The sequence below is a fragment of the Pecten maximus genome, chromosome 18 (genome assembly GCF_902652985.1).
Source record: "Pecten maximus chromosome 18, xPecMax1.1, whole genome shotgun sequence".
Taxonomy (NCBI): Eukaryota; Metazoa; Mollusca; class Bivalvia; order Pectinida; family Pectinidae; genus Pecten; species Pecten maximus.
In genome coordinates this window covers 19,848,479-19,859,953 of record NC_047032.1, presented here as the reverse complement: position 1 = coordinate 19,859,953, position 11,475 = coordinate 19,848,479, and positions in this window count along the sequence as shown.

Sequence of the window (11,475 nt, the reverse complement as noted above, 5' to 3'; positions counted from 1 at the left end):
CAGTTCTGACGTCATTTCTAGAGCTGCTAGGAGCTTCGGATCTTTTTGGGCACCTCCAGTGGGATGTGATCAACAGGAAAACGTTATGATTTCGGCAAAACTTCCATCGGTGAACAATTAACCGCGCTACCGCGGACGCGTGGTTACAATACTACGGAATATGGTGACGCTCAACGTGCAGTTCTGACGTCATTTCTAGAGCTGCTAGGAGCTTCGGATCTTTTTGGGCACCTCCAGTGGGATGTGATCAACAGGAAAACGTTATGATTTCGGCAAAACTTCCATCGGTGAACAATTAACCGCGCTACCGCGGACGCGTGGTTACAATACTACGGAATATGGTGACGCTCAACGTGCAGTTCTGACGTCATTTCTAGAGCTGCTAGGAGCTTCGGATCTTTTTGGGCACCTCCAGTGGGATGTGATCAACAGGAAAACGTTAATGATTTCGGCAAAACTTCCATCGGTGAACAATTAACCGCGCTACCGCGGACGCGTGGTTACAATACTACGGAATATGGTGACGCTCAACGTGCAGTTCTGACGTCATTTCTAGAGCTGCTAGGAGCTTCGGATCTTTTTGGGCACCTCCAGTGGGATGTGATCAACAGGAAAACGTTATGATTTCGGCAAAACTTCCATCGGTGAACAATTAACCGCGCTACCGCGGACGCGTGGTTACAATACTACGGAATATGGTGACGCTCAACGTGCAGTTCTGACGTCATTTCTAGAGCTGCTAGGAGCTTCGGATCTTTTTGGGCACCTCCAGTGGGATGTGATCAACAGGAAAACGTTATGATTTCGGCAAAACTTCCATCGGTGAACAATTAACCGCGCTACCGCGGACGCGTGGTTACAATACTACGGAATATGGTGACGCTCAACGTGCAGTTCTGACGTCATTTCTAGAGCTGCTAGGAGCTTCGGATCTTTTTGGGCACCTCCAGTGGGATGTGATCAACAGGAAAACGTTATGATTTCGGCAAAACTTCCATCGGTGAACAATTAACCGCGCTACCGCGGACGCGTGGTTACAATACTACGGAATATGGTGACGCTCAACGTGCAGTTCTGACGTCATTTCTAGAGCTGCTAGGAGCTTCGGATCTTTTTGGGCACCTCCAGTGGGATGTGATCAACAGGAAAACGTTATGATTTCGGCAAAACTTCCATCGGTGAACAATTAACCGCGCTACCGCGGACGCGTGGTTACAATACTACGGAATATGGTGACGCTCAACGTGCAGTTCTGACGTCATTTCTAGAGCTGCTAGGAGCTTCGGATCTTTTTGGGCACCTCCAGTGGGATGTGATCAACAGGAAAACGTTAATGATTTCGGCAAAACTTCCATCGGTGAACAATTAACCGCGCTACCGCGGACGCGTGGTTACAATACTACGGAATATGGTGACGCTCAACGTGCAGTTCTGACGTCATTTCTAGAGCTGCTAGGAGCTTCGGATCTTTTTGGGCACCTCCAGTGGGATGTGATCAACAGGAAAACGTTATGATTTCGGCAAAACTTCCATCGGTGAACAATTAACCGCGCTACCGCGGACGCGTGGTTACAATACTACGGAATATGGTGACGCTCAACGTGCAGTTCTGACGTCATTTCTAGAGCTGCTAGGAGCTTCGGATCTTTTTGGGCACCTCCAGTGGGATGTGATCAACAGGAAAACGTTATGATTTCGGCAAAACTTCCATCGGTGAACAATTAACCGCGCTACCGCGGACGCGTGGTTACAATACTACGGAATATGGTGACGCTCAACGTGCAGTTCTGACGTCATTTCTAGAGCTGCTAGGAGCTTCGGATCTTTTTGGGCACCTCCAGTGGGATGTGATCAACAGGAAAACGTTATGATTTCGGCAAAACTTCCATCGGTGAACAATTAACCGCGCTACCGCGGACGCGTGGTTACAATACTACGGAATATGGTGACGCTCAACGTGCAGTTTTGACGTCATTTCTAGAGCTGCTAGGAGGTTCGGATCTGTTTTGGGCACCTCCTGTGAGATGTGATCAACAGGAAAACCTGCTCATTCCGGCAAAATTTCCATCGGTGAACAATTAACCGGGCGTCCTCTGTAGCGTGGTTACAATACTACGGAATATGATGACGCTCAACGTGCAGTTCTGACGTCATTTCTAGAGCTGCTAGGAGGTTCGGATCTTTTTGGGCACCTCCAGTGGGATGTGATCAACAGGAAAACCTTTTTATTCCGGCAAAACTTCCATCGGTGAACAATTAACCGCGCGTCCGCGATAGCGTGGTTGCAATACTACGGAATATGGTGACGCTCAACGTGCAGTTCTGACGTCATTTCTAGAGATGCTAGGAGGTTCGGATCTTTTTGGGCACCTCCAGTGAGATGTGATCAACAGGACAACCTGCTCATTACGGCAAAACTTCCAGCGTTGAACATGTAACCACGCGTCCGCGGTAGCGTGGTTACAATACTACGGAATATGGTGACGCTCAACGTGCAGTTCTGACGTCATTTCTAGAGCTGCTAGGAGCTTCGGATCTTTTTGGGCACCTCCAGTGGGATGTGATCAACAGGAAAACGTTATGATTTCGGCAAAACTTCCATCGGTGAACAATTAACCGCGCTACCGCGGACGCGTGGTTACAATACTACGGAATATGGTGACGCTCAACGTGCAGTTCTGACGTCATTTCTAGAGCTGCTAGGAGCTTCGGATCTTTTTGGGCACCTCCAGTGGGATGTGATCAACAGGAAAACGTTATGATTTCGGCAAAACTTCCATCGGTGAACAATTAACCGCGCTACCGCGGACGCGTGGTTACAATACTACGGAATATGGTGACGCTCAACGTGCAGTTCTGACGTCATTTCTAGAGCTGCTAGGAGCTTCGGATCTTTTTGGGCACCTCCAGTGGGATGTGATCAACAGGAAAACGTTATGATTTCGGCAAAACTTCCATCGGTGAACAATTAACCGCGCTACCGCGGACGCGTGGTTACAATACTACGGAATATGGTGACGCTCAACGTGCAGTTCTGACGTCATTTCTAGAGCTGCTAGGAGCTTCGGATCTTTTTGGGCACCTCCAGTGGGATGTGATCAACAGGAAAACGTAATGATTTCGGCAAAACTTCCATCGGTGAACAATTAACCGCGCTACCGCGGACGCGTGGTTACAATACTACGGAATATGGTGACGCTCAACGTGCAGTTCTGACGTCATTTCTAGAGCTGCTAGGAGCTTCGGATCTTTTTGGGCACCTCCAGTGGGATGTGATCAACAGGAAAACGTAATGATTTCGGCAAAACTTCCATCGGTGAACAATTAACCGCGCTACCGCGGACGCGTGGTTACAATACTACGGAATATGGTGACGCTCAACGTGCAGTTCTGACGTCATTTCTAGAGCTGCTAGGAGCTTCGGATCTTTTTGGGCACCTCCAGTGGGATGTGATCAACAGGAAAACGTTATGATTTCGGCAAAACTTCCATCGGTGAACAATTAACCGCGCTACCGCGGACGCGTGGTTACAATACTACGGAATATGGTGACGCTCAACGTGCAGTTCTGACGTCATTTCTAGAGCTGCTAGGAGCTTCGGATCTTTTTGGGCACCTCCAGTGGGATGTGATCAACAGGAAAACGTTATGATTTCGGCAAAACTTCCATCGGTGAACAATTAACCGCGCTACCGCGGACGCGTGGTTACAATACTACGGAATATGGTGACGCTCAACGTGCAGTTCTGACGTCATTTCTAGAGCTGCTAGGAGCTTCGGATCTTTTTGGGCACCTCCAGTGGGATGTGATCAACAGGAAAACGTATGATTTCGGCAAAACTTCCATCGGTGAACAATTAACCGCGCTACCGCGGACGCGTGGTTACAATACTACGGAATATGGTGACGCTCAACGTGCAGTTCTGACGTCATTTCTAGAGCTGCTAGGAGCTTCGGATCTTTTTGGGCACCTCCAGTGGGATGTGATCAACAGGAAAACGTTATGATTTCGGCAAAACTTCCATCGGTGAACAATTAACCGCGCTACCGCGGACGCGTGGTTACAATACTACGGAATATGGTGACGCTCAACGTGCAGTTCTGACGTCATTTCTAGAGCTGCTAGGAGCTTCGGATCTTTTTGGGCACCTCCAGTGGGATGTGATCAACAGGAAAACGTAATGATTTCGGCAAAACTTCCATCGGTGAACAATTAACCGCGCTACCGCGGACGCGTGGTTACAATACTACGGAATATGGTGACGCTCAACGTGCAGTTCTGACGTCATTTCTAGAGCTGCTAGGAGCTTCGGATCTTTTTGGGCACCTCCAGTGGGATGTGATCAACAGGAAAACGTTATGATTTCGGCAAAACTTCCATCGGTGAACAATTAACCGCGCTACCGCGGACGCGTGGTTACAATACTACGGAATATGGTGACGCTCAACGTGCAGTTCTGACGTCATTTCTAGAGATGCTAGGAGGTTCGGATCTTTTTGGGCACCTCCAGTGAGATGTGATCAACAGGACAACCTGCTCATTACGGCAAAACTTCCATCGTTGAACAATTAACCACGCGTCCGCGGTAGCGTGGTTACAATACTACGGAATATGGTGACGCTCACCGTGCAGTTCTGTCGTCATTTTTAGAGCTGCTAGGAGGTTCGGATCTTTTTGGGCACCTCCAGTGGGATGTGATGCAACAGAAAACCTGCTCATTCCGGCAAAACTTCCATCGGTGAACAATTAACCGGGCGTCCTCTGTAGCGTGGTTACAATACTACGGAATATGGTGACCCTCACCGTGCAGTTCTGGCGTTATTTCTAGAGCTGGTAGGAGGTTCAGATCTTTTTGGGCACCTCCAGTGGGATTTGATCAACAGGAAAACCTGCTCATTCCGGCAAAACTTCCATCGGTGAACAATTAACCGCGCGTCCGCGGTAGCGTTGTTACAATACTACGGAATATGGTGACGCTCAACGTGCAGTTCTGACGTCATTTCTAGAGCTGCTAGGAGCTTCGGATCTTTTGGGCACCTCCGTGGGGGTTTTACAAAAGGAAAATGCACCGCAAAACTTCCCCTTAAGTTTCGGTAGCGGGTTGAATACTGTTGATGATCCGGACCGTTTTTCTGCATTCTTTAAAGGGGGTTTTGGACCCTAAGGTTTGTGGTAAAAAAACCTGCCCTTTACGCATTAATGCTGGAAATCACCCTTGGGACTTTGGGTTTTAGAAACTCAATGCGGACGTTTCAGGAGCTGCTAGGGTTCAAAAGTTTGGGCCTCCGGAATTCACGGAAAACCGCCTCGGAAATTTTTAAAATAGGGCGTCCTTAGTGTTTTTTTTGGGGACGCCCCGGGCATTCGGCGATTCCAGAGCTGGAGGGACTTTTGGCCCAGTGCGTGAACAAAAACCCTTTTTTCCCCAAACTTTTGGGAAACAAAGGGGCCCCAAGCTTTGGCAAAAAGAAATTTGGGCGCTAAAAGTGTTACTATTTTTAATGTAGAGGGGCTTTGGCGTCAATGATAAAAGGACCCGATTTGGAAACTTCCAAGTGGGGGGAAAATAACCGCTCGGGTCTGGTAAATATACGAAGGTCCCCCCGTGGTTCTTGATTGAGCCTAGGGGTTTTTTTTTGACCTTTGGGAGGGATCCGGGGACCTCTTTAAAAAATTCAAAAACTTAAACCCCCTCCGTGATTTAAAACTCCGGGAGGTTTGGACTTCGGATTCCGCATTTTGAGCCTGGGGTTCCATTTTTGGGCAAACCCCGGGGTTTTGACAAAAAAAATTCGGCAAAATTCCCCTGGCAATTAAGGGCCTCTTGGGGGGGTTAATACTGGAAAAGGTCCCCAGGTTCGGTTTTGGTTTAGAGGTGAATTTGGCCTCGGGTTTGGGTTTATAAGAAATTTCCCAGGAAACCCGCCCTTCAAATTCCGGGAAATTACGGGGGCCGGAGGGGTTATTACGGAAAGGCTTTTGGGTTTGGGATCATTTAACGCAGGGGTTGGTTTTAAACCCTGGGATTTATGAACAAAACCCTTTTCCCGGACTTCATAGCGGAAATTAAAGCCCCTCGGTAGGGAAAACTATAGGAAAATCTCGGGACACGGGGTTTTTTTTAGGAGGTTATCGGTTTGGGACCTCCAGGGATTGACAACGGCCTTCCCAAAATCTGGGAACAATACGGGGCTCGTTTTAAATTTTGGAATTGGTTGGCCCACGGTGTTCGGGGATTTTAAAAGGAATAATCTTTTGGGACCTCCGGGTTTTCAAGGGAGGGATTCCTTTGAAGCACGTAAAAAACCCCCGTCCAGGGTTTGGTTTTTAAATCGGTTGGTTACGGTACGGTTTTCAATTTTGGGGCCGGGTTCGGATCTTTTTGGCTCCAGGGTTTATTGGGGAAACCTGCTTTTGGAAACTTCCAAGGTAAAATTCCGGGCCCAGTGTTGAAAAAACTGTCTTCCGAATTGACGTCATTTCATTTCCGGGTTCGACTGGGCCCCAGTGGGACCGGAAAGGATCTTGGGAAAATTCCCCGGAAAATACCGCGTTGCGTAGTGGGTACAATTAACGGAAATACGGCGGAGTTCAGGCATTCTAGGTCGGTCGTTTTTTGGGACTCCCGGAATAGCAACCGGAAACCGCATTTCCCAAAAAATTTCGGTAACATTAACCGGGCCCTTTGGTGTTCAAAAACGGAAAAGGCCGCAGTTCAGTTCTGTTATTAAGCGGGGGTTCGTTTTTGGGCCCCATTTGGGAGGTCAACGGAAACCTTATTTTCCTTACTTTGGGAAAATTCCGCCCCGCGAAAGTGGTTCAAAGAAGATAGGGCAAACTGCTTTAGCCTGGATGTGGGGCGGATTGATCCAGTAAGTGATCACAGGCAACCCCCCTTTTCAAAACCCCTTTTCTTACCAGGTTCCAAAAAGTTAAATTGGAAATTCTCTCAATGCATTTGGGTCGATTTGGCTCAGAGGTTGGATTTGGCACCTCTGGGAATCAGGAAAAATTAACCCGGGCCAATTTTGGTGAACAATTAAAGGGTCAACCGGGAGGGGGTTCCATGAAAAATTGAACCCCGTTTTGGCGTTATTAAGACGGTTCGGTTTTTTCGGCCCCAAGGGGTTGGAATTATTTTAAAATTACGTAACCAACGCTTCTGAGAGTGGTCACCCAAATTTTGTCACCAGTTTTAGGCTTTAACGTTCGGATATTTTGGGAAAATTAGGGTTCCGGGAATACTCTTCCGGGAAAAATTCCATCGGTACAATTAACGGGCTTAGGGTGGTTTATATACAGGATAAGGATGTCAGGGGTTATTTTGAGCTGTAGGAGGGGGATCTTTTTGGGCCCCGTGGAATTAAGAAAATTTTCCTCAGGCAATTTTTGGGGAACCAAGGGGTCTAGGTTATAGAAATGGCAGGGAAATTCTAAAATAGGGGCAATTTGGGCCCCAGGGGTTAAAAGACAACCTGCTCCAACACAAAACGGGAAAACCGCGGGTAGGGGTTTAATTAGGGAATATGGTACCAATCTTCGCTTTCTAAGTGCTAGGGGTTCGGAAATTTGGCCCCCGGGGGTTTAAAAAAAAACCTGCTTTCGGGAAAAATTCCATGTTGAAAAAGGGCCCCCCGCGTTTAAAAAGGATGGTGACCTCACCTGCTTTGCGTATTTTAGTTGGGGTATTGGGCCCTGTGGTAATGAAAAAACCTCTCATTCAAATCCATGGGAAAAAAGGGTCGGGGTGGGTAAAAAGGATAGGGGACCCCCATTCGACATTTTGGAATTAAGGCCCTGGGGATTATAACGGAAAATGCTCATCCGCAAATTCCGTGAAATTAACCCGGGGGTTGGGGTTAAAACCGGAATTACCCAACTCTTGACTACGGGGTAGGGTTCAAATTTTTTACCCCAGGGTGTCGAAATTTTCCCCCAAATCATTTAAAACGGGTTCGGGAAAGGGAAATTCGGAAATACGCCCGCGTCGGTTCTAGAGCTGCTAGGAGCTTCGGATCTTTTTGGGCACCTCCAGTGGGATGTGATCAACAGGAAAACGTTATGATTTCGGCAAAACTTCCATCGGTGAACAATTAACCGCGCTACCGCGGACGCGTGGTTACAATACTACGGAATATGGTGACGCTCAACGTGCAGTTCTGACGTCATTTCTAGAGCTGCTAGGAGCTTCGGATCTTTTTGGGCACCTCCAGTGGGATGTGATCAACAGGAAAACGTTATGATTTCGGCAAAACTTCCATCGGTGAACAATTAACCGCGCTACCGCGGACGCGTGGTTACAATACTACGGAATATGGTGACGCTCAACGTGCAGTTCTGACGTCATTTCTAGAGCTGCTAGGAGCTTCGGATCTTTTTGGGCACCTCCAGTGGGATGTGATCAACAGGAAAACGTTATGATTTCGGCAAAACTTCCATCGGTGAACAATTAACCGCGCTACCGCGGACGCGTGGTTACAATACTACGGAATATGGTGACGCTCAACGTGCAGTTCTGACGTCATTTCTAGAGCTGCTAGGAGCTTCGGATCTTTTTGGGCACCTCCAGTGGGATGTGATCAACAGGAAAACGTTATGATTTCGGCAAAACTTCCATCGGTGAACAATTAACCGCGCTACCGCGGACGCGTGGTTACAATACTACGGAATATGGTGACGCTCAACGTGCAGTTCTGACGTCATTTCTAGAGCTGCTAGGAGCTTCGGATCTTTTTGGGCACCTCCAGTGGGATGTGATCAACAGGAAAACGTTATGATTTCGGCAAAACTTCCATCGGTGAACAATTAACCGCGCTACCGCGGACGCGTGGTTACAATACTACGGAATATGGTGACGCTCAACGTGCAGTTCTGACGTCATTTCTAGAGCTGCTAGGAGCTTCGGATCTTTTTGGGCACCTCCAGTGGGATGTGATCAACAGGAAAACGTTATGATTTCGGCAAAACTTCCATCGGTGAACAATTAACCGCGCTACCGCGGACGCGTGGTTACAATACTACGGAATATGGTGACGCTCAACGTGCAGTTCTGACGTCATTTCTAGAGCTGCTAGGAGCTTCGGATCTTTTTGGGCACCTCCAGTGGGATGTGATCAACAGGAAAACGTTATGATTTCGGCAAAACTTCCATCGGTGAACAATTAACCACGCTACCGCGGACGCGTGGTTACAATACTACGGAATATGGTGACGCTCAACGTGCAGTTCTGACGTCATTTCTAGAGCTGCTAGGAGCTTCGGATCTTTTTGGGCACCTCCAGTGGGATGTGATCAACAGGAAAACGTATGATTTCGGCAAAACTTCCATCGGTGAACAATTAACCGCGCTACCGCGGACGCGTGGTTACAATACTACGGAATATGGTGACGCTCAACGTGCAGTTCTGACGTCATTTCTAGAGCTGCTAGGAGCTTCGGATCTTTTTGGGCACCTCCAGTGGGATGTGATCAACAGGAAAACGTTATGATTTCGGCAAAACTTCCATCGGTGAACAATTAACCGCGCTACCGCGGACGCGTGGTTACAATACTACGGAATATGGTGACGCTCAACGTGCAGTTCTGACGTCATTTCTAGAGCTGCTAGGAGCTTCGGATCTTTTTGGGCACCTCCAGTGGGATGTGATCAACAGGAAAACGTTATGATTTCGGCAAAACTTCCATCGGTGAACAATTAACCGCGCTACCGCGGACGCGTGGTTACAATACTACGGAATATGGTGACGCTCAACGTGCAGTTCTGACGTCATTTCTAGAGCTGCTAGGAGCTTCGGATCTTTTTGGGCACCTCCAGTGGGATGTGATCAACAGGAAAACGTTATGATTTCGGCAAAACTTCCATCGGTGAACAATTAACCGCGCTACCGCGGACGCGTGGTTACAATACTACGGAATATGGTGACGCTCAACGTGCAGTTCTGACGTCATTTCTAGAGCTGCTAGGAGCTTCGGATCTTTTTGGGCACCTCCAGTGGGATGTGATCAACAGGAAAACGTAATGATTTCGGCAAAACTTCCATCGGTGAACAATTAACCGCGCTACCGCGGACGCGTGGTTACAATACTACGGAATATGGTGACGCTCAACGTGCAGTTCTGACGTCATTTCTAGAGCTGCTAGGAGCTTCGGATCTTTTTGGGCACCTCCAGTGGGATGTGATCAACAGGAAAACGTTATGATTTCGGCAAAACTTCCATCGGTGAACAATTAACCAGCGCTACCGCGGACGCGTGGTTACAATACTACGGAATATGGTGACGCTCAACGTGCAGTTCTGACGTCATTTCTAGAGCTGCTAGGAGCTTCGGATCTTTTTGGGCACCTCCAGTGGGATGTGATCAACAGGAAAACGTTATGATTTCGGCAAAACTTCCATCGGTGAACAATTAACCGCGCTACCGCGGACGCGTGGTTACAATACTACGGAATATGATGACGCTTACCGTGCAGTTCTGACGTCATTTCTATTGCTCCTAGGAGGTTCGGATCTTTTTGGGCCCTCCAGTGGGATGTGATCAACAGGAAAACCTGCTCATTCTGGCAAAAAATTCCATCGGTGAACAATCAACCGCGCGTTCGCAGTAGCGTGGTTACAATACTACCGAATATGGTGACGCTCACCGTGCAGTTTTGACGTCATTTCTAGAGCTGCTAGGAGGTTCGGATCTGTTTTGTGCACCTCATGTGAGATATGATCAACAGGAAAACCTGCTCATTCCGGCAAAACTTCCATCGGTGAACAATTAACCGGGCGTCCTCTGTAGCGTGGTTACAATACTACGGAATATGGTGACGCTCACCGTGCAGTTCTGGCGTTATTTCTAGAGCTGCTAGGAGGTTCGGATCTTTTTGGGCACCTCCAGTGGGATGTGATCAACAGGAAAACCTTTTTATTCCGGCAAAACTTCCATCGGTGAACAATTAACCGCGCGTCCGCGATAGCGTGGTTGCAATACTACGGAATATGGTGACGCTCAACGTGCAGTTCTGACGTCATTTCTAGAGATGCTAGGAGGTTCGGATCTTTTTGGGCACCTCCAGTGAGATGTGATCAACAGGACAACCTGCTCATTATGGCAAAACTTCCATCGTTGAACAATTAACCACGCGTCCGCGGTAGCGTGGTTACAATACTACGGAATATGGTGACGCTCACCGTGCAGTTCTGTCGTCATTTTTAGAGCTGCTAGGAGGTTCGGATCTTTTTGGGCACCTCCAGTGGGATGTGATCAACAGGAAAACCTGTTCATTCCGGCAAAACTTCCATCGGTGAACAATTAACCGCGCGTCAGCGGTAGCGTGGTTGCAATACTACGAATATGATGACGCTTACCGTGCAGTTCTGACGTCATTTCTATTGCTCCTAGAAGGTTCGGATCTTTTTGGGCACCTCCAGTGGGATGTGATCAACAGGAAAACCTGCTCATTCTGGCAAAAAATTCCATCGGTGAAC